The sequence below is a fragment of the Panthera onca genome, chromosome C1, assembly GCF_046562875.1.
Source record: "Panthera onca isolate mPanOnc1 chromosome C1, mPanOnc1 haplotype 2, whole genome shotgun sequence".
Taxonomy (NCBI): Eukaryota; Metazoa; Chordata; class Mammalia; order Carnivora; family Felidae; genus Panthera; species Panthera onca.
In genome coordinates this window covers 2,721,336-2,745,123 of record NC_138346.1, presented here as the reverse complement: position 1 = coordinate 2,745,123, position 23,788 = coordinate 2,721,336, and positions in this window count along the sequence as shown.

Genomic DNA, 23,788 nt, shown 5'->3' with positions numbered 1-23,788 from the left:
TGGGAAGGCCACTGAACTGCTCCTTGGAAATCCCCTCGCACTCCCTCCACTCTGTGGTCCACGCCCAGAGAATGTTCATCCGACCTCCTCTGGCAATAACCCACAGAGCTTTAAGTTGCTCTTGGGGTAAATATAAAATCCTAACTGATGTGACTGTTTGCCTACACACTCAGCATCTATCTTTCTCTTACTCTCCACTTGTTCCAGTCCTCAGAGCCCTTGCATATGCTGTTTCTTCTCCATAGATTGCCTTTCCTACCCTATTCTGTAGAATGAGCCCAGACTTGTCCATTCTATAGGTCACCCTTGTGTTCTCATATCAGCACCCTACCAGATGAGGCCAGGACAATCTCTTATTGCTTCCTTAACCTCTGTTTTTCTCCTTTGGGGCTTGAATCCACACCCAATATGTTCTTTAATGCTGGTCTTCCTCTATATTATAAGCTCAATGTGGGCAGGGATGGTGTCTTCTATCACTGAAACCCCAGTTTCTACAAACTCAGTGCTTACAAATATTTGCTGAGTGGATGAACTAATGAGTCCATGGAGAATCCCAGATCTTAGAGGCCCCCATGACCCCTAAACTTTATAAGTAAATGTCCCCCCAAGTCCTGGTGACAGAGCCCGAAAGAAACCTCCTCATCCCCTGACCCCTAGCTTCCCAAGTGCCTTTCTGCCTTTCTCTCCCCTCTGCTGTCTCTCCAAGGACAGAATTCTGCCTGGCCAGGAAGGGCTGCAGCCTCAAGGGGCTGGAAGTGGAAAGAATGGAGCCTCCAGCCATCACACTGTATACCATACTCTATGCTAGGTACTATACTAGACACTGGGTTCCCAGGAGCCCAGAGGGTGGAAATATATAGTCGCAACCCTGGACTCCACACAAAACAGAAGAAGGGCAGGGTGGAAAATGGATTCAAGGGGGAAGAATGGAACTTCAAAGAAGTCCAGAGACTTCCAGAGATGGTCCCCCATGGGGAGACCCTGGTGTCCACTGTGGGCCTGACGAGTGCCTGACGAGGCACTGTGGACCTTGTCAGTTGTGGATCAACACCGACTCATCCACTCTGGGCTGTGGCTCTTCTGGCTGGCTGCTCAACTGAGCCAGGCTGAGAACAGTGAGGCCACAGAACAGAGCAAAATTAGCCAGCTTCGAAACTGTATCACCAACCAATTGGTACAAACAGATGACCACACACAGACAGAATGGCTAAAGCAGCACCAGGGCCAGCCCAGGTTCCAGGTGGAAGGAACTGTTTTACATCCTGACTGGAAGAGGGACAAGGTCAATGGCCAAGAGCCTCTGCAGTGGGGGACAGCACCATGGGCATCTTCAGAAAAATGTAATCTGCCACCTTGGTCATGGCAAACGAGACCCGACAAGCTGTGTGTCTGGACCCTTTGGAGAAAACTGAGAAGCCAACAGCTGCCCAGGAGGGGACAAGCCATGCCTACTCTCCCAGCCAGGCCGAAAACTGCTGTGGTACAGCAGAAAGGTCCAGATCTGGGGTCAGAGACCAGCGGAGAGTTGTGACACTTGCCAGCCACTGACTTCCTCGGGGCCTCAGATTCTCGTCTGAAGCTGAAGAGAGGGGCACCTAGAGACCCCTCCAGGGACATGCAGTGAGTCCCAATTGCTCATGCAGACACAGCCACCAACTCTGAACAGCCGCCTGAGGGGTCTTCCAAGCACTAAGTTGAGGGAGGGTTGAAGAAGGGTGTGGAGTACTTCCCACACTCTTGCTAACGACCGAGAAAAGGCCCACCTTCAAAGCCTTGGGGTGGGGGGAGCGGGAGAGGCAAGCCAAGGTGAGGGGCCCTGGGGGGCGGACGCTGGGCCCACGCAATTGGGCTAATGTGCAAAGCAGAAGAGTGGGCCGGGCTGTGTGCTCTTAGGTGTTAATGATTTCCTCAACTGCCGTGGGGGGAACAGAGGAGCCTGAAGGCTGGCCTCACAGATAAATGGCTTGGCGTGGTGTTAAGTCCTGTGTTTAACAGGCTGATTAATGGGCTGGAGGAGAGTGACTCCGGCTAATGACATGTGCAGGTGGCAGCTGGCGTGTTAGGGGCCGCTAACCCAACAATGGACACCAAGAAATAAAATAACAAGCAGGCAGGAAAGTCTGGCACGTGGAAGTCCCCTCTCCAGTCTGGACACGAGGAAACCACTCATCCTTGACTCATTCGAGGGAGCTCATGAGTGCCCATGACATGTGTGCTTCCCGGGGGATGGGCACGGTGTGGTGTGGCCAGGTAGCGTCCCGGACTTGCAGAATGTCATGCACCGGTGGGCTCTGAGCTGAAACCAGGGGGAAACAAACAAATAAACCTGCCTCGTAATTACAAAGGCTTTTCTCAAAGACATCCAAGAATTTCAGAGACAAGCAGACCCTTCCTGGGCTCTCAGTCCAATGCCCTCTGGGGTCCCGGGCCCCGACCTCAGGGCCTCTTGGACCTTCCAAGCCTACGCTCACAACTCAGTTGGCCACCACAGGCCATTGTCACTTTTCTTCTGCACTCTCGGGACCCCTGTCCTCCTCTCCACTGTCCCCACCTACTGGGGGCTCCAGCTTCCTCCCTCAACAAGGAAATAGCCTCCCTGCCTCCAGAAACTTCCCTGGGCACAGTGTTGCTCAGCCCTGCTCAGCAACAGCACCTGTGGCTCCCTGGCCCCAGGCCTCTGAGTCTTAACCACATGGCATTGCCCACCCTGTGCCCTCCTGCACAGACCCTGAGCTCACTGGCTTCTCAGGTGCTGGGACCATCCACAGGGTGAAGTGTTCTCACCCTGCTGTCTGCGGTCACCTCCACCATGGGGTCACCTCCACCCATAGACCTCCGATTACAAGCCCCAGCCTTCTTCAGGATTCTGTTCAAGTGAACCCTCCCTCAGACATGTCTGAGGCTCACAGCTGAAATCCTGGCTCAGGGCAGGTTAAGTGAGGGACAGAGATGCCAGCAAGAGCTCTGGGACAGAGGGCCCTGGAGTCAGGGAGGAACCAGAGCCAACAGCACCGAGCTAGGTCTCCCCGATCCCATAGATTCGATTGAGAAACTTGCTTGGCCGCAGGATTCGGCTCTGCAGTGGTCTTTCTGAGGGGAGGAAGGAGGATGGGTGCTTACAACATCCTGGATGAACTAAGACAGTGACCACGACCCTTTCCACATCCCAGGGCTGCTCCAGCGGCGTTCCATGTCCTCATGATGAGCTGGCATCACGGGGACCGTAGGTGACCTGTGAGGCCAGGCGGCTGGCACAGGGTCTGTGCTCAGAAACATCACCCCAGAGTTAGGGGGCATGAAGTGCTCTGGGGGAACTAGAGGGCCGTGCCTTGTCACTGGGGAGTGGCTAACACAGTTGCCCCATCCAGCCCCGTGAAACTGCCTCTCCCCTCGCTCTCCAAGCCTCCCCCCTCCAAGGGCTGCACAGGCTCTTCCTAAGTTTCCTACAAAGCATGCACTCCCCTCCCTACTGGCGTATCTGACTGTGCTGTCCTGTCTGTGTCTTTGCTGGCCTGAAACCCCAGCCTGTCCTCCCACCTGTGTCCCAGACCGTAGGCCAGTGATTCTTCTAAATGCAGGGCGGGTCCTATCCTGCCCCCCACCCTTTCCCCAGCGCCCCTGGGATGACAGGATGGCCACCTCGCCCACTGCCCACCCCCCTTCGGCTCTGCTGTCAGCCAGACTGAATTCCTGCAACTTCCTCCTGCATGGTGCTGGCCCAGCACGTAGGCTCTGATAGCTCATCCACCACGGCGCCACTCCCACCCCAGCCTCAGACCTCCGCTTGGCTATCCCTCCCTCCAGCCCTTCCCTCCCTCTTGGGCTCTTCCCTCCCTCCCAGAGGTGGGTGAAGCTGTGCCTGCTTGTCCCCTGACAGCCCCAGGAACTGGCCACAGCACTCACCAGGTGTGACCTACGTAGGTGTGACCTACGTAGCCACGTGTCCCCCACTGGACTCTGAGGTCCCAAGGGCAAGCTGTGCCTGTCTTTGAGGGAGTCTGCAAACGGGGCCTGGAGGCGGCTTGTGCCCTGCCTGCCTCCAGGGTGAGGGCCTAGTCTGGGGACCCCTGGGTGCTCCCTCCTGCCAGCTTTCCTGGTGCAATTCCCTGTTACACACCTGTCCTGGAGGTGCCGTGCTCGGAGCCGTGATGTGCGCCGATGGCCAGGGCCTCCCTGGGCCCAGCAAACGCGAGGGTGTCGGTCATACGACCGGGCCACCCTGCTTGATGTCCACAGAGTGCTCTGAGCTTGCCACCTCTCTGAGCGCTCCTCCAAGGCCATGCTCTGAGGGGCCGGGGGACGTCTCCCCTGGGTTCTGCGTTGCTCGGTCTGTGGGACGAGGCAGGTCGTAACCCAACGTGTGAAGTTGTCCATCTTCGGGGGTGCCTCTGAGCCAGACCCCGTCCCAGTCCTGCCCTTTCACACTCTGTCGCTCTGTGCCTCCGTCTCTCCATCTGCAGACAGAGATGGTAATCCAGGGTCTGCCCCTCACAGTAGTTCCAGGATTACCAGACGTGGACCCAAGGCCGGCCAAGGCGGAATGGCCGCGGGTGGGAGCATGGACCAGGTAGCCCTGGGAGGTCTGGAGTTCGGTGACCTTGTCCCCAGGGGGATAACCTGGGTTCTTATGAGAATACCCTGCGATGATGTCCCCGTCCCTGTTCATGAACTCTCCAAGCGTGACTGTCATTCTTTTCACCTTTTAAATATATACCTCTTCCCTGGATTGTCTTCAGGTTAAATCTTATAAAATGATGTTGCAAACAAAGTCAAAAGGGCCAACGACCCAGCACGGGAAGCACAGAGCATCGCGCCTAGCAGTCTTCCTGGAGGGCAGCGCTGGCTCCACGCCATGGCGGGGACCCGTGCACTGTCACAGACCTCCGCCAGGCCTCCGCTCTGGTTTACATGCGGACATCTGCCGCGCCCCGTAAAGCAGCCACGTTGCCAGTTACCCAGACGTCACTCTGTAAATCTGCATGACAGCTCGGTGAGCTGGGAGGGGCTGGCAGCTTTATGAGGTGACATCTCTGTGATGAATGGGGCCGGGAGCTGTACAGGAGGGAGGTGGTGGTGGGGGAGACGAGAGAGCAACCGTGCGGGTGAGGGCGTGCACTCATACGCACACGCACACATACACACACACGTGTGCATGCACACACACAGAGGATGCCAGGTTTTGCCTGAGGATGCCAGGGACACTGAGTGCATTTCTTTTCACAGCTTACTTCATGGCCGGCATCTGCCCCATGCTGCAATATAAAATCAAACAACGGGAAAACACGTTGATGTAGATGTTTGCCTGGTGAAGATTAGAGGCCCACAGGGTATGGTTTTTTCCTCCATCTTGACATTTTATTTCAGATATTTGGACCTTGAATGGATGCATTTGGAAAAAAGATCTATCAGCTACTGTCCATAACAGGAAGGCAGAGAAAAATGGTAGGTGGGGACATTTATTGAGCACCTACTGTGTACCAGAGCGCCCACCGCCCCCGCCATTGTCTATGCTTGTCCTCTTGTGCGCTACCTACAGCCCCTCCTTGAAAGGGGGCAGGTGGGGGGAAATGAGGTTTCATTAAGTGTCCCAACTGATACAAAAGGACAGTGGCAGGGCTGGGGGCCAAACCACGGTTACCGATGCCAGCATCTGTGCTTGGTCTAACACATCCACCGCATGTAACATGTGTTTATTCAACTGACAGTGAAATATGGCTGCATGCCCAACAAATCCCTTCAAAACTTAATCAGTGTTTACTAAGGATATGAATTATGTACAAAACTGTGCGACTATTCAAAATCTTTCCCCCTGCCAATTTGTAAGTTTACATGGAGGTGCTGTTGATTTATGGTATCAGCTTGGCTTCAGTTTTTATAGCTTCCAGCCTTGAAACCCAGAAACTTCTGGTTCGGGAGACTCCTCGAGCCCCAACCCAAGGCTGTGCCTCCAAGGTGCTCATCAGATGCTTGTTAATCAAAGAGGAGGAAATGAAGACATAAGTGAGTAAGAAGATATTGTTTAAGCCTGTGCTTAGACAGGTGGGTGCATGCTCATCAAACCAAAGGTCATGTAGAAGCTAATTAATTCATGAAGTCAAGGACTGCCACCGACCATCGGGGCTAATGTGGTCTGTGGGGCTCTGTGGCACTCAGCACCCCAGAAGCTGGGGCTCACCTATTTGCTCACAGGGGGGTGGCCATTCTCTGACAGCCTGATATTTGGACACCACTGCCTGCAAAAGAGGAGGTGCTGGGAGAAGAAGAGGCTGTGGCAGCAGAGATGGAGAAGAATGAGGACAGACAGACAGGAGGAAAGCTTGATGTGATGCTGGCTCCAACTGTATTCGAGGGGTGAGGACAGGTCGGGCAACTCCCAGGTTTCCAGCTTGGTTAATGAGGCGAATAAATGGGGCAGTGTCTCTTGACAAAGAGGACAAATGAGGAAAGAGAAACCAAAGAAAGAAATATTCAGAATTGAAACATGGTCTGCAGCTCCAGTCTCCACCTAGGAGGGAGGCTTAAAAATGCTGAAACATGGAAGCACTGACTCTTCTGTTTCCTGCCATATCTGGAGAGATCCCCACCATAGAATGCCCGATATGCCGGATAAAGCATAAAAAGAAAACAGCTTTTTGTATGCATGCCTGGGTTCGTGGAGACAAAGAGGATATTGTCAGAGCTTGAAACAAGTGTAGAACTGGAGTGGACCAGTTGCTGGAGATTGTCCTTTCTTGGGGATATCTGCCCATCCCTGGTGGCTCATGGCCTGGATTCGATAAGGCACTTGCCTAGGGCCAGAGCACACACCGGGGGCATTCAGCCAGGCTGGAAGTCAGATCAGAAAATCTCAAAGTCAGAACCCCTAAAGAGTGCTACTTCAATAGGCAAATCTTGGTGGAAAAACAAAATAAAGTGCCCTGCTGAAGAGATGGTCCTACTCTGGGTGGATCTAAGTAGAGGAAAAGTATTCTCCAAGAACTTCTAATTTAAAGCCCATACTCACAAGAGTTTGGGTGGAGTTCATACTATGACACTCCGGGTGTGGGGAAAAAGAGCTAAAAATTTAAAGAAGTCTCAAGTGGGGGCACCTGGGCGGCTCAGTCTGTTAAGTGTCCTGACTGCAGCTCACGTCATGATCTTGTGATTCGTGAGTTCGAGCCCCATGTTGGGCTCTGTGCTGACGGCTCGGAGCCTGGAGCCTGCTTTGGGATTTTGTGTCTCCCTCTCTCTCTACCCTTCCCTCATTCACGCTCTGTCTCTCTGTGTCTCTCACAATTGAATAAACGTTAAAAAAAAGTCTCAGGTAGGTCAATTCCCTGGGCACCTAGAAAATGCAAATTTGGGGGAATGAACTTTAACCCCAGGCCTCAACAGGTAAAATCCTATGGAGCATGAATTTACTATCAAATGGCACAATTCACACAAAGAAACTAGCCACCACGAGGAAGAGTCAGCAGAAATGACAAAATGCAGAATGTGATCCACAAAGATTGAAGATGTTGCAATTATCAGATGCTAGACCATAAAATACATTTATTTTATCTGTTTCAAGAAGTAGAAGAAAATGTTGAAAGTACTATGGGAAAAATTATCAAAACAATAAACAAGTTGATGCAAAATAAAACCAATTAAACTAGTAAATATGCTAATTAAAACTGAAATCTGGGGTGCCTGGGTGGCTCAGTCAGTTAAGCATCCAACTTCGGCTCAGTTCATGATCTCATGGTCTGTGAGTGCAAGCCCCACATCAGGCTCTGTGCTGACAGCTAGGAGCCTGGAGCCTGCTTTGGATTCTGTGTCTCCCTCTCTCTCTCTGCCCATCCCCCATTCGTGCTCTGTCTCTCTCTGTCTCAAAAATAAATAAACATAAAAAAAAAAAATAAAAAAAACTGAAATCACAAGCTCAATAGATAGGGTAGACAACAGATTAGATACTGCTGAAGAGAGACTAAGTGAATTAGAAAATCGATCTGAAAAGTTTCCATAGAATGCAAAATCTGAAAGAGGTGAATATTATGAAAGAGAAAGAGAGGATGAAGACAACGGAGGAAGGGCCACATTGGAGAGATAATTGCTGAGAGTTTCCCACAACTGGTGAAGGGCTCTAATACTCAGGTTAAGAAACTCTAGTGATAATCAAGCACAATAAATAAAAAGAAAACCACTCTAGCAGCATCATAGTGAATTGAGGGACACCAGAGACAAAGAGGGCATCTAAAGATGGAGAGAGAAAACAGATCACCTCAAGAGCAACAGTGTTTGCTCCTCACTTGTTGAAATGTTGATATTTTCAACAACAAAAGAAGCCAGAAGACAGTGAAATAGCACTTTCAGAATATTTAAAGACAATAATCCCCAATCTAAAATTCTGTATCCTTGGAACACCTGGGTGGCTCAACTGGTTGAGCATCTGACTCTTGATCTCAGCTCAGGTCTTGACCTCAGGGTCATGAGTCCATGCCCACATGGGACTTCACGCTGGGCATGAAACCTACCTAAAAAAAAAAATCTGTGCCTACAGTATCTTCCAAGAATGAGTTGTGCTAAAGATTCCGTAGACTGACAAAAATGGAGAGAATTCACAACTATTAAACTTTTTTGAGGGTAATTCTAAAGGAAGTGCTTCAGGAAGGAAGAGAGCTCAAGAAGGTCTGAGATTCACCAAAGGATGGTAAGTATATGGGTGAGCCTGAACACTGACCATAAAAACAACAACAACAACAACAATGACAAAAACAACAATAATAATGTGTAGGCTGTGGGGTGAAAGAAACACCGAATAGCAGTATATTAATGAAACCAACAGCATTGACATTGGGAAGGGAATGATCAGAGTTAAAACATTTTAGAGTCCTTTTTTAAGAAAGAAAGGTAAATATTTTTGTCTTAAGCTATATTAATATTAGACCATATAAAAGCTAAAGCAAAGATATTTACTAGAAGTCAATAAATATTGATAAACTGTTCAGTTTAGCAGTTTAATTTTAGTCTTGTGTAGCCTAATAATGTAGCTTTAAGATGTATAAAATAAAAATTGGAAGAACTAAGAGAAATAGACAAGAATCACCAACTTAACATACCACTCCTAGTAATCAGAAGGTGAAGAAGAGAGCTCTCAGAAAGGGTAGACAAGATTGAACCAATGTAATTAAAGGAGTAGGCCCAGCAGGGCCACAGAAAACATGACACCCAACAACCAGAAAGTGCTTGCTCTTCCAAGAATGCATGGGACATTTCCAAACATTGACCACATATTAAGGCCAAAGCAAGTCTCAACCAAGTTCAGAGAATTCCTATCACGTGGACCATGTGGTTTAACCATACTGCAATTGAGTTGTAAATCAATCACAAAAAGACAACGTGTGTGTGACCCTGTCACAAATTCTAGCCCAGACTTGCTGATAGACTGACTCAGCCCCGTTGAGGACATCGGCTTCCTCTATCACCTCTCCTGATAGACTAGAGACAGCCTTTGTCTCCAGTCTAGAATGGTTGTTCTCCAGACCTCTTATTATTCCAGGCCCCGTCCTCATCGTCATCCTGCTGAGAGAGGTCTTCTCCATGTCATACATCTGTTCAAGCATCTATCAAAGTTTCTGATGTTAAAAAATCCTCCCAGGTCATCTTCTTGTACTTTTATGGTTTGCAGGCAGGTCTCCCTGGGCACAAGTGTTCGATGTTTAAGCCACCCCCAAAACCTGGGGGCAGGTCAACCCACTCCACTGTTTCCCTGCAGGTGCCCCAGGCTGGAAGGTTCAGCAGCCTGTCCCAAGGCATTCACGAAGTGCCTCTCTAAGAGGAATCCCTCACAGGCTTCTGCCACGCAGCCCCTCAGGAAGCCACCATATCCCATCTCCATCCCTGGCCTTGAGGCAAGATGACTCCGTGGCAAGCCTTCCTGCTCCCAAACTACACAGTTTGTAAGCAGATTCAGTAGAGACACGTGGAGTTAAATTCTGCCTGACAGCACAGTGCATGACTGCAATGACCCAGCCTGCAACATCTGTGGAAACAAAAGAAAAAGGTGCCACATCATCTGCCATGGTTATAGACCACATCTTCCCCATCTATGGGAGGGAAGGAGAGGGCTCATGTACACCCATAACACATCCCCTTGTTCCATTGCATTCTGATTTATTTACTGGTTGCATTTCAAATATATAAGCACTGATGTATTCTGATGTGTATTCGGAAAATAGGATTCTCCACAGAAGAAGAACCAATAGGATATACAGATACATTAGAGATTTACTATGGGAATTGGTATTATGTGATCACACAGTCCGGGAAGGCCCATGATATGCTGTCTACAGGCTAGAGAACAAGAAAGCGGGTGGTGTGGTCCAGTCCAAGTGCAAAGGCCTGAGCATTGGCAGGGGGCAGAGTGGGGAGGGGTGCTGGTGTGGGTCCCAGCGTCGGAAGGCTGGACCGGGAGCTCCCACGTGCTCCCATGTCTGTGGCAGGGAGGTCCCATCTTGTTCTATGTGGGCCCTCGGTGGATTGGATGATGTCCGCCCACACTGATGAGGGCAGATCTTCTTTACTTGGTCTACTGAATCAAGTATTAATCTCTTCCAGAAACACCCTCACAGACCCACCCAGAAAGAGTGTTGTGTCTGCTCTCTGGGCTTCCCTTAGCCCAGCTGACGCAGGAGATGAACTGTCCCATGGTGGCATATTCTTCTATCATTTACTAAGGGCCTGTCGATTCCTGGCTCAGGATGATGAAGATGGGGAAACGGGGCCCCTTTCCTTGAGTTTATGAAGAACTCGAACTCACAGAACAGAGGGTTGGGGGACACAGATATAGGGGGGACCAGTCCGTACTGAGAAGTGCTGTCCCAGGGGCCTGGTGGCGGAAGCCACGGAAGCACAGACTGGATCGGCATCGCGTGGCGTGCGTGTGTGTGCATGCGTGTGCACACGCACTGTTAGACTTTGAGGCCACGGTGACATTCATGGCAGGTCCTGCAGTCGTGATGTCCTGGCAGCCACATCAGTGTTGATCAAGCTGGGGTCTGTGGCAGTTTCTCTTGCAGGCTTGAGAAACTGCCTTCATATTCTGAATCAACCGATGGCCAACTTCCAAACAACAGAGCCACGTGATTTCTGCACCAACTTTGCATCGTGGTCCTGGTGGAGGGACTGGTTATTTAATGGCCCAAGATAAAGAGAAAAAACAAAGGCGGCCTGTGAATGAACAATGCAGTTGCACCAGTGGGGGGGGGGGGGCAGAGGATTCCAGGGTTCAGCGGGCACGGTTGAGAGAAGCAGCTTTCCACGAGGCACACGGACACGCGGGTGTGCAGACTCACAGGAACGGTCATGCCACTTGGTACCACATCATCTTTGGAAGAGGCAGGTGGCCTCAGCCCAATAACCACCGATTCATTAAACAGATACTCTAGGTGGGACCTCAATGGTTGTTAATTTATTCATTCTTATTATGCATGTTTCTTTTCCTTTTTGGTCACATAAGAGCCATTATTAAGAACCAACACTTCGGTGTGTGTTATGCATATTCGTGTGGCATCGTCACACAAACAATTAATTAGCTGTCACATGGTGGCTTATTTATGGATGCTGGACATCCGTAAAAATTGCTTTTCCTTAAAGGAATCTGTATATTATACAAGTTTGAGAAACACTGGTCATTTTCTTTTTCTTGTAAAAATAATTGCTTCTCTATACCATAACACTAATATATCATCACATTTTGCTTATGTTTTTTCAATGTTTCAAACTCTGCTTTTGATTATCAAAGAAGCCGGGCAGTTCTCTCCTCAGACCCACACTGTGAAATAAAGAACATGACATTCCATTACATTAGGGCTTCGTAAATGTTGCAGCACAGTTTCTTAAAAAGATGATGAAAACTGAAAACATCAATGAGTTTTTATCAGAGAAATTTCCCCCACCTTCAGAAAAGACTGGAACTAATTTGTGGAGCCCTGAAAGAAGTAATGGGGACGGTGCTGGCCGAGTTCTTTCTCACATAGCAACACTCAACCCCTTCCAGGCGACTTTTCTCGTAGCTCTCCTAATGACAGAGGTGGTCCCGGGGTCCCCGTGGCGTGTCCCACTGAGGACAAGCTGCCAAGCAGACGGGGGTTGGGGGGGGGGGCGTGATGGCCCGTGTTGGTGGGTTTACCCACCAGCTTGCCCTGTAGATCGAGTGGGTTTCACTTCGAGTCATTACAGCTTTTCAAAAGGAGATTGTGTCCCTTTGAAATTCTCTTACAGAAGAAATTCCATATCTGCTTTTTATTATACTATTGCATTAACTGTTGTATTAGGATAAAAAGAAACATATTCTGTTCTTTAAACAATAGAAAAGGGAAATGGCCCTCTTACCAGCCTTTTCTTTTTGGGGCATTCAAATGCATGCACATCCTGAAAGGCATTTTCATTCTTTGTGGGGAGACTTGAGGGCCAATTAATATTAGCCCCTTGGAAATAGCATGTGTCTCCCTTCCCATGCTTTAGAAACCACCCACACTGTTTTGGTTTTATCTTAATAAACACGGAGATGCCATTTAAGAAGTTCAGGATCCAGCTGGACAGAAGCAAAGTGTTGAGGTAGCTCTGTGTAGAATTATCTGGAAGGAGAGAATAAGTAGCCCCAGGGGGACCCGCTCATCTGGGCTGTGACAGTCTGACCCGGAACTGCAGAACCTTCTGGTGTCACCATGCCTCCTCCAGTTACCAGTGGGCCTGGATGGCCATGATAGGCGTGTGGGGTGTGGGGTGTGCAGTGTGGAAGCATCGTTCTGTTTGGGCTTTGGGGTAAGAAGTTCTTACTAAGTCAATCCTGAATTTCCTGAGTGTGGGCTGAAGCCGTCAGCATAGGGTCTGGATTACTGTTACAAGAATAACCAAAACCCTTTTGAATTGGAAAGCTAGTTTTGAATGGGAAGCTCAGAGAATGGCTGAAGAATATTATTCTTAAGTCACTGTTTTACTGGCAAAACACACTCTCTCTTGCTTTTCAGTTTGCAGGTTTGTGTGTTCCATGTCTTCCGATCATGGCTTTGTTGTCTTTACAGTTTCTAGAAATGTTTGTATGAACATCCGAGTCACAAGCTAAGCCATTATCAATGTATTCTCTTGCCTAGTATATTGTTTATGACAGAAATATGCAAAATGCTAGTCCTATCTTACGTTTGAGAAATTCCATCAACATCATTATCACAAGAGGCATTAGCATCTCAGGCCCATTCTTGGAATAGCCCCTGGCTGGGGTCCTCACATGGGACTGAAGTGTACTGAGGAGGGAAGTCTCATTCTCGACCAGTTGAGCTGGGGACATTTGCCAGGCGATGACCCTCACTTAATCCATAGGTTACAGTCCATGTGTCAGTAGACTTCGTTATTGTCCCTGCCTGCTTTCACATCAAAGAGCATGAAAGGGACACTTTCTACGACATGTGACCGTCCCAAGTGACAGCAGCACCGATGCTGTCTTCATGCAGGTCTCCCCCACCCTCGTTCTCATCTTCAGTGGACCATGGTTAGTGTCTCTCCAACCAATATGATTTGCCTCTCTTGTTTATTATGCCGACTAACACCAGCCAAGTAATCTACTGGAAAATCAGCAACATCTTTAGACTTTTATTACAGCAGTAGCTACACTTGATCCAATTTGCAAGAGAGGACATAAAACAAAGAACTGAAAAGTACAGTATCTGAAATAAACATTTCACTGGCTGTGCTTAATGGCGGACTGGAGTTGGCAGAATAAAGGTTGGTGAACTTCAAGTTGGCTAAACAGGAAAGATTCTCTCTGAGCAGTGAAGAGAAAAAACAAAAGAATGAGCGGAGCTCAGTGACCTGTGGATGTAACAATTCTGTTTCCAGGGCGTGCCCACTGTCTTCCTTTCTTTCATGCACGCTTCAGTGCCTGCTTCTCTTTATTCCACTGCCCGCGAGTTCCATGATAAGACTGGGTCTCAACAGCTTTTGCAACCCCAACACCATGCACAGCACACGGCAGACATTCAACCTCTGTAAATACATAGTAAAGGAATGGATGGATATCGTTTGCAGAATGACTTATACGTGGGAAGCAATCCAAACTCCCCAACATAGGGGAGTGGTTGAATGATGTACGCCTGAATGATGGAACAGATCACAAACACCGAAAGTTTATTTTTGAAGAATATTTAAGGACATGAGAAAATTCTCCTGATACGGTATTAAACAAAGATAGGAAGATACACATCTTTATATGCAAATGACCTTGCTTTTCCTTACAAAAGAAAATTGTGTCTTTTCATTCATTCATTCAACAGACACTTACTTGTGAACATTATTGCTAAGCATCACCTGTTCTAGGGGCTAACTGCGTGTCTGTGTGTGTGTCTCTGTGTATGTGTGTATGTGTGCATGTGGTTATGTGTATATGCACATGTACGTGTGTGCATGTACGTGTGCACACATATGTTCATGAATGTGTAATATGTGTATATGCATGTGTGGGTGTGTGCACATGTGTATACATGTGTGCACACCCGCATGGAACTTGTATTCAAGACAGGGTAAACAGACAGAAAACACAATAAATAAATTGTGTATTTTAACTAGGTGGCAAATTCTATGAGTAAAACATGACAGGGAAGGGATGTGAGCAATTACTTACAGGGGCATCTTTTCAATAGGATTATCAGGAGAATCATGCAAACATTGAACAAAGACTTGAAGGAGGCGAGAGACCAAGCCATATGGATAACTGAGAGGAGACATGGCAGGAAAACCAGGAAGCTCAAGGGCTCTGAGTCAAGAGACTGGTGTGTCCGAACACCCGCAAGGAGGCTGGTGTGGCACAGCCGAGAACGAGGCGAGGAGGCCCCGAGGGTCCAGCATGTGTAGGACCAGGTGGGTCATAGGGAAGGACTTCGGTTTTACTCTCAAATAAGACAGTTCAGAACAGAGAAGTGACACGAGCTGACTTGAGTTTTGAAGGAATCATTCTGGCTATTCAGGAGGCTAGGCCCAGAGTATCTGTGTGTGTGCGTGTGCGTGTGTGTGTGCACACTCACACCTGCCGTGTGACTCTGGGCAAAGCCCGAGACACTGCACTCAAGAGGAAGTCTCAGTTTGCTGTCTCTGAAATGAGTCTTGGAGTTTAGAGGGTTGTTCTGAGGAAACAATTTGAGCAAGCCCGCTGTGAATTGGGAAACAGTATAAACCTTACGAGGTCCCAGATAATAGTTTCCTAGGCAGTTGGGACAGAGCTCTACTGATATTTCTTGAAATATTGTGAAATTTTCAGTTCCTTTTCTGAGATTAAGACCAGGTAGTAGGGGACAGGGAAGTTGGGGGTGGTTCCAAATGACCCCCTCTTGGTAGCACTCAGGCCCCTGTCCTATATGGGAAATGGTTCAAGAACTTGCTAGAATCGCTCCTCGTGTGCCCACCCTGGGCCTTTGCAGCAGGTGGCATGGGAGTGTTATGGAATCTCGTGGACCTTGTGTGCGGTGGGCACTTGGCATGTTGTTTTCCAAAGCTGTAGCCTGGTTTCCAGGGGGAGTAGAATAAGGAAAAATGTCACTGTGCCTGTATGGTCCTGATGGCTTGTTAATTGCATGGCATTTCTTGGTCTATGGCAAGTCGTATCAATTCAATTATCATCCTGTGGTGTTAAGAATATCAAGTGATTCTTTTTCACCCCTCCCTCCCCGCCAAACACTCAATCTGTGAACATCTTCATGAAACTCCTCCCGGGATTAAACTGATAAGGAGGTTACGGATGACTTCAATTCGACTCTTGATTGAAGGTTGACTGAGCCTTTTCACTCGTCCTCTGCCGTGCCCCGGGGTCCCTGCCAGCAAAGTGGGGATCAGGTGTCCTGGCTACATCTGAGTGCACAGCATCACAGGAAACACCTCCTACTGAGCAGCCCCTAGCTCTACGAGCCTGTGTGCCTCGTGGTTTTCTGGGTGGTTCTGCCAGAGGCAGTCTTGCTGTGTGTGCCGACCCCAGTGACAGAGTCCCCCAACAAGGCAGACACTTTATTCAGTCAGGGGGATGCTCTTAGCGGTCCTTAAGTGACACATTGTGGATAATCCTACCCATGATTTTGAGCAAGACCTCTTATTTGATTTTGATTTCTGGGGCCAGATGAATTTGCAGCCTCCCTGCCCACACAGTGGCCACATCAGTAGAACGTTTTTCCCTTTGGCTGCCCTTCTGGGGTGGGTCCGCTGGCCCCCTGCTCTGGACATCTCCGTCTTCCACATCCCCTGAAGGCAGGTTGTGTTCTCAGACTTGGGTGCTCAGGTTTTGCTGCTAGGAATTATGCTGACGAGGACCATTCCCCGTGGGCTCTCTGCAGGATGGCAAGCCAAGCCACGAAAGCCTGGTGCCTCGGTCCCTCCCATGGTGCAGAAGAGAGTAGTCGACATCAGGGAGCGGGGGGCCAGGGCTCCTGGTCCACTGCCTCTGATGAACTGAGATGCCCGTTCCAACATTCCATATGAAACACGGCCTCTAAGAACGACTGTCTGCTTGGTGACGGTCTATGTGGCCTAACTCTTTGTCTCAGGCTGTGACCCCAGATCAGACATAGATGAATGTCTATGTCAAGTGTCAGAAGGATGTCGTCTGGAACACGAGTGGTGAGTGTGTAGGGATTTCAGGACTGATTGTGGTTCCTATATTGGTTCATAAATGTCAGCCAAAGTCACGATTGTAGACGTTGCTATATACAGAATTTTAACCACTCTGACTTCACAATGGAAACAATTTAAATGCTATTTCAAAATATTATCCCATGGAGGGGTATTAATTGTATTCAATGAAAGTACAAATCAGTGCATTTTATATGTTATAAGAGAACAATTGTAAGTCATTAACTTGAAGGCTATGAAAACTATCTAGTACTTATCTTTGATTTTTTTTATGGCCTTCATAAATTTAATTCTAAAAGGTTTGTACAATTGAAACAACATTCACAGTATCTATTTTGGTGTGGATGGTCTGGAGGTTTAGTTCTTTGAATTCCATCAGTTCTAATGGTTCCAAAATCTTTTAATATGAATTACACCCATCTACCGGAAATGCCTGAGAGAAGGCATTGCGACATGTGAATTGTGCACAGACAAAACTTCTAATTATAGGAGAAGCATCTGGTGGCTACTCGTCTGAAACGCTCTCTCTGGACCAGACGAGGTCATAATTAACTCCTTAAATTTCTTGGATCACAAAAGGAGAGAAAGAAAGAAGAGGCCGGGAGAAAGCCCGGGTTCGGAGGCTTTGGGGTCTCCCAAGAAGTGAGACGGCAAGTTGCTTTAGGAGAAGCAACAGTGTGCGTAAATTAGCAGACTACCCAGGTTTGTGAGCAGGGAGCCGTATCTCGAAAAGCACGGCAGAGGGCTTGACTATGAGGACTATTCCGCTTTCCAAGATCCCAGCTGCCTGTACCCATGGGTTTTTGAATAAAATGGTTTTCAGAGCCACAAAATTGGGATCTGCTGTCTCCTTCCAGCCAGACAACACTAAATGACTGCTTGCCGTCGGTGTGCGTGGAGACTGAAGGAATGCGTCACATTCTCTGAGCGCTCACCGGATGACTTCAATTATTACCGAAAGCAAAAGAATGAAGCCATCTCGTCCTGGCTCCGTGTCGCCAACCTCTTCCTCTGTTTCACCCCCAAACCTCTCCGTGGTGCAGACCTGACGAGCTCCCCGTCCTGGAGGAAACGGGGTTGAGGAAAGGCAAGAAGCGGGGTCTGTGACCAAGCGGCTGCTGTCAGCTTGTCACCAGGCTGGCTGGGGTGTGACCCTGGCTGTGGCTCGGCGGGGGCGGCCGGGAAGGTGGACGAGGCACACCCCCGCCCTGGTGTGTTTGCTCAGCTTCTTCCCTCTTCCGTGTCCTTCCCTGGTCCATCCTGCTCTCCTGGATGCCCTCATTTCCAGGAGCTCACAGTGCCCGCCTTCTCTCGGTGTGTTTCATTTCCGTTTCGGAAACACACCATCACTGATGGTTTTAAATTTGAGCTTCCCCGTGGCTCTCCCGAGAGGCGGACAATGAAGCGTTCACCGGGCAAAGGTTGGGAAGATGAATTCAGGCTCTCACCAACCCCCCCGCCCCGGGCCGTGGGGAGCTCTTGGGAGAGTAGAGGCTGCACTCACCCTCCGTGTGCGGGGCTCACGTGCTCAGGGTCTCAGCATTTTGCCGGGGGCTCGTCTGCTCCTGAGTCCCTGCACATTTGTGTGATGCGGTGCTGGGCTCGCGGGTGAATATGACCGGCCTGGGTTTCTGACGACCGACTCCTCTCCCGGCGGGGACCCGGAGCCCGAGGCCACAGAGAGGGGGGAGCTGGTATGGCAAGGCAGGGATGGGGAGAGGCAGGTATGGCAAGTTGTCTAAACGCTGGAGCCGGGGTCCCTCATGTACAAAATGAGGGTAATCCTGACTTCGTGGGATTGCTGTGGGCATCAAAGGTGCCGATGCATGCCCGCCCCTGGCCCTGGGCCCAGCGTGTGGCACCTGCTGTCTGCCCATGGCACACTGGGTAATTAGTACTCAGGGTATCTGCTCATAAGGGATGCACTTCTATGCTCTGCTGTGTGTGCATGATTTCACTACAGGAGGGGATGACACCACACGGTCTCCTAGTTGCGACTTGTGCGTGCTCCTGGTTGCAGAGCCTCGACCCTGGCCCCACGCCTCCAGAGCAGGAATAGGAGGAGTCTCCGGGCTCGGGGTGCCCAGCAGGGTCCCCGAGCCCCTTGCTCAACTCTCCTGCCTCAGCACCACCTGACCTGCAGACCGCGTCCGACCCCAACGTGCCCGTGGCCCTTCGGGGCTCAGGCCCCTGCGGGCATCTCAGGTGGGGGCTGTCTCCCTTCCTGCACCTGTGCCCACGGTGGGAGGTGGGGAGGCGTGGTGGGGATCCTCCTGCTGCTGCCAGATTCTGCTCCCACCACGCCCGCCTGCAGAAGGAGCTCACCTTCCTCCCTGGACCTCCTCCCGCTGCCCTTCTCCTGGCACTCACAGTGTTTCCTCCCCTAGCTTCATACTCCAGCTCCTGGGTCTCTGCTCTCGCCAGAGAGCTTTCTCTCTTAATTCTCATATTTTCAATACCATTTCTCTCTTGCCTGAGACTCGGCCTCCCTTTTGTGTGGACTGACATCGTCTTGGGCAAATCTGCTGTGGTGACCATTCAGTGCTCCGAAGCCTTCCTGAGCACAGTCTCCCCCAGCCCCCTTTCTTTCTTTTCTTGTTTAGCCACACTCCTAAGTGCCCCCTTGGGGCAGAACATCCTTGATCGGCTCTCCAGATCTGACTAGGACCCACTTGTTCCCGTGTGGGGGCTGGGTGGGCTGTGGGAGGTGGGGTTGTGGAGATCCACTTGTCTTGTGGCCACCCGAGACACGCTTCCATCCGTAAATCCCCCAAATAAGCCATTTCTTGTCAAGCTGGGCTTGTAGGCCTCTTTCTTGGGCTCCCACGCCTTTGGGGGTTGTTCTGCACAGACCCCTCCCTTTCATGGGACACCTTTCCCCAGCCTCCTGTCCCCCAGTGATGCTACCTCACCTGGATTCTCATGACCATTAGCCAACTTTGTCATTCTCATTCTAGCAGCCCTGCCAGGTCTCAGCTGTAAGCACCCTGGATGCCACCCCACCTGCTGCTTCCAGCTCACTCTGTCGGGCACTGGCTTTAGTGCTGGGGCCTGACTTCCATTCCTCCCACACGCTTCCTGGGTCCTTGCTCTCCCACGTCCTCGCTGCCACCCTCCCCAGCCTCGATGTCACAGCCCGTCTCCATTATCCCTGCCTTGCTCACCTCTCTTGCCTTCACACCTGTCACTGTCCTCACTCACAAAACCAACTGCGGTCACCCCTCACCCGGTCCAGCTACAGAGATGTGTGTGCAGGGAAACCCAAGACAGGCTGACCAGCCCATCTACAGTCATCCCCACTGATGCCAAGAGGGCCCTGGGGCTGCCCAGCAGGCTCTTCCATTCCAGTGCTCCTCTGGTCACTCCCTACCCCTGAGCGAGGACTCATACATCACTACCTCCCTGGTTTCTCTGACATCACTACACCTTCCAGCCCCCATTCTCTCCACCAGCAGAGTCCAGACGGCCCGGAAGCTCCAGGAGTCCTATGTATGAAGCCCCTTTCTGGCCTCCACACACCATTGGCAGGAATGAGGAGGGGGCCTCTCTGTGCTTCACTCCTTTTCACCATCAACTTGTGATTGTCTGTCTAAGCCCCTAGAAGGTAAGCTCAAACGAGGGCAAGGACTTTTTCATTTTTTCCCCAGTTCTTAGATCGGTGCTTGGCAAAAGTACATAGCCATGTATTTATGCAGTGGGTCTGAATGTCCACTCTCCACCCATGACTTTGCTTCTCCTTTCTGAGAACATGGAAGCGATCCGATGAGAACTTCCACATCCCCCCACCTCGAACACCATGTGACTGTACCTGACTTCTCTCCTTCTGTGCTGAACACGATTCCGTCTTATCTGCTTTGTTGGCCGATTGGCTGTAAATCCACATTGTTATTTTAGGGTTTATAGTATATACTGTACCTTTATGTACTGTTCTAACACTTGTCACATTTGGTAGGAGGACCATATGGCAGTAGACTTCTGTTTCTCCTTTCCCAGACTTGGTGCTCTGATTGTCCTGCATTTCACATCTACCTTTATTATAAACCCACAGTTCAGTCTCAGTGTTTTTAAAGACATGAAGATAATAAGAAAGTGATATCTTATATATACCCACCAATTTTGATACTCTATTCCTTTTTGGCAGATATTTATCTCCATCTGGTATCATTTTCTTTCTGCCTGAAGGAAACATCATTATTTTGTGTAGTTCAGGTCTCCTGAACTACATTTCAGCATTTATACGTCTACAGAAATTTTTATTTCCCTTTTGTCTTTGAGAGATACTTTTGCTGGGTATAGAATTCTTTTTTTTAATGTTTCTTTATTTTTGAGAGAGACAGACAGAGAGAGAGAGAGAGAGAGAGAGAGAGAAAGTAGCAGGGGACGGGCATAGAGAGGTGAAGACACAGAATCCGTAGCAGGCTCCAGGCTCTGAGCTGTCAGCACAGAGCCTGAGCTGTGAGATCATGACCTGAGCCAAAGTCGGACGTTTAACTGACTGAACCACCCACATGCCTCATGCGTGGTATAGAATTCTATGTTGAGAGTGTTTATTCCAGTACTCTATGTTATATAATTATATATTGTTCCTCTCTCCTCCGGCTTGCGTTCTTTTCTTTCTTCCTCTGTATGCAACGTGTCTTCTTTTTCCAGCTGAGTTTGACTTCCACTTTTCACTAGGTTTACGCAGCTTATTGTTGCTTCATGTTTTTAGGGCTTGCAGTTCAAGGAGTTTCTTGGATCTGTGGGTTTTTAGTTGTCATCAAATTTGGAAAAATTTTGGCCATTATTTCTTCAGATGCTTTTTCTCTTCCCCTTTCTCACTCTTCTCTTTTGGAGGCCTTAATTAAGTGCTTATTGGACTGCTTGAAGTTTTCTCCCAGCCCACTGATGCTCTGTTCATGTTTCAGTCTTCTATCCCTGATACATGTTGGGTAGTTTCTACTGCTATGTCTTCACGTTTCACCGATCTTTCCTTCTGCAATATCTGATCTGTCCTTTGTCCCATAGTTATTATTCATCTCCAATATTGCAGTTTTTATATCTAGACGTTCAATTTTATCGTTTTTATACTTCCCTTGTTTCTACTTCTGTGTCCAGTCTTTCTTGTATCTTCATGAATATATGGATTATAGTTACAACCACTTTTCATGTCCTTGCCTACTAATTATACAATCTGGGTAATTTCTAATTCAGTTTTGATTGACTTTTCTTCTTTTTGTGGCTTGTGTTTTCTTTGCACGTGTGCTGGTCTTTGATTGGATGCCACATATGGTGAATTGTACCTTGTTGTGTATTCTGGTAAACATTACTGAGCTTTGTTCTGACACACATTTAAATTATACGTAAGCAGTTTGTCACATCTGAGCTTTGTTTTTAAGCTTTGTTAGGCAGGACCATGTCAACATTGAGTCTGGGCTAATTTTGCACTGCTATCAAGGCAAACCCCTTCTGAGAACTCATCCTGGTTCTTTATGAATTTTAAGGTTTTTCCACTGACTGGTCATAATAGGAATGATTCCTGGCTCTTTCCAAGCCCCATGTATTATTTGCTCTAAACCTTGCAGATGGGTTTTCCTGTCTTCAGGAAGCTTCCTCACATGCATGCACTGACTGGTACTCAGCTCAAGACTCAGAGGGAAAGCCCATCACAGATCTCTGGAGCTCTCTCTCCTCCCCCTCTCCCTCTGTCTCCCTCATCTTTCCTTTCCCCTTCTCCTTTTCTCCCTCCCTCCCTCTCCCTCTCCCTCTCCTTCTCCCTCTCCCTCTCCTTCTACCTCCCTCTTTCCCCCTCCATTCTCCCTTTACCTGTCCTTCTCCTCATCTCTCTCCCCCTCCCCCTTTCTCCCTCTCTCTCCCCCTCCATCTCCCCATTCTTCTCCCTGCCTCCCTCCCTCCCTCTCTCTGAGCTCTTTCCTCTACAGTTTTATGTCTTGCACACTCTAGCCATTTTGGACTTCCCAGACATCCAGTACCATCTTCTCAACTTAGACAGACACTTGGACTCCCTCTCCTCACACTATGGTCTATAAATCCTCTCTGGGTCATAAACTGGGCAACTGTGGGACTTCCCTCATTTATTTACCATCTCTCAGGGGTCACTATCTTTCATTGACTGATATTTAATGTCTTAAAAGCTATTTTTTAATGTACTTTATCTGGGATATTAGCTGTTTCAGACAGGAAATAAATCTAGTCCCTATTAACCCATCTTGGCTGGAAGCAGAAGTCTGACCTACTGTTATAATTTCTATGGATTTAACCTTGAATAATTTGCTACCAAAACCCCCCAAGAACCATAAAAAGATAAGATAATTTATAAAAAGTTATGGAAGTGAGCATTTCAGATTACAAATTGAGTCGATTTAAGTAGTAACAATATAGTAATTAGAGGGTATTTATCGTGATCCAAATAAGTGGAATTTCTTATGTGAATGAAGTGAATGAAGCCTAATATATAAACACAGGCTATAAATATAATATGGGATTAGGAAAATCTGGGATACTTTTTTAAATTTAGGGTAAAACTGGTTCAGAAAACTAAATTATAAGTCAATATGTAGTCCACCTTCATAAATATTTTTTGTTCAAATATTAATGTTTATAAAAAATTGGTTAACAATTTAACCAAAATGGGTAATATAAAGATATCACAATTTTTTTAGTTTATTTATTGATTTTGAAAAAGAGAGTGAGAGTGAGGGAGGGGCAGAGAGGGAGAGAGAGAATCCCAAGTTGGCTCCGTACTGTCAGTGCAGAGCCCGACTCAGGGCTCAAGCTCATTAACTGCAAGATCATAATCTAAGCTGAAATCAAGAGTTGGATGCTTAATGGACTGAGGCACCCAGGTACCTCAAGACATCACATTAAAAAAATTTTTTTAATGTTTTTATTTTATTTTATTTTTGAGAGATATGTATATAGAGAGAGCATTAACAGCGGAGGGGCAGAGAGAAAGGGAGACACAGAATCTCAAGCAGTCTCTAGGCTCCAAGCTGTTAGCTCTGACCCCGACATGGGGCTTGAATCCTTGAGTCATGAGATCATGACCTGAGCTGAAGTCGGATGCTCAACCAACTGAGCCACCCAATTGCCCCAAGACATCACACTTTTTAAAGCACTTGGATCATATATACAAAATACTCTTAAAACTCAACAATAA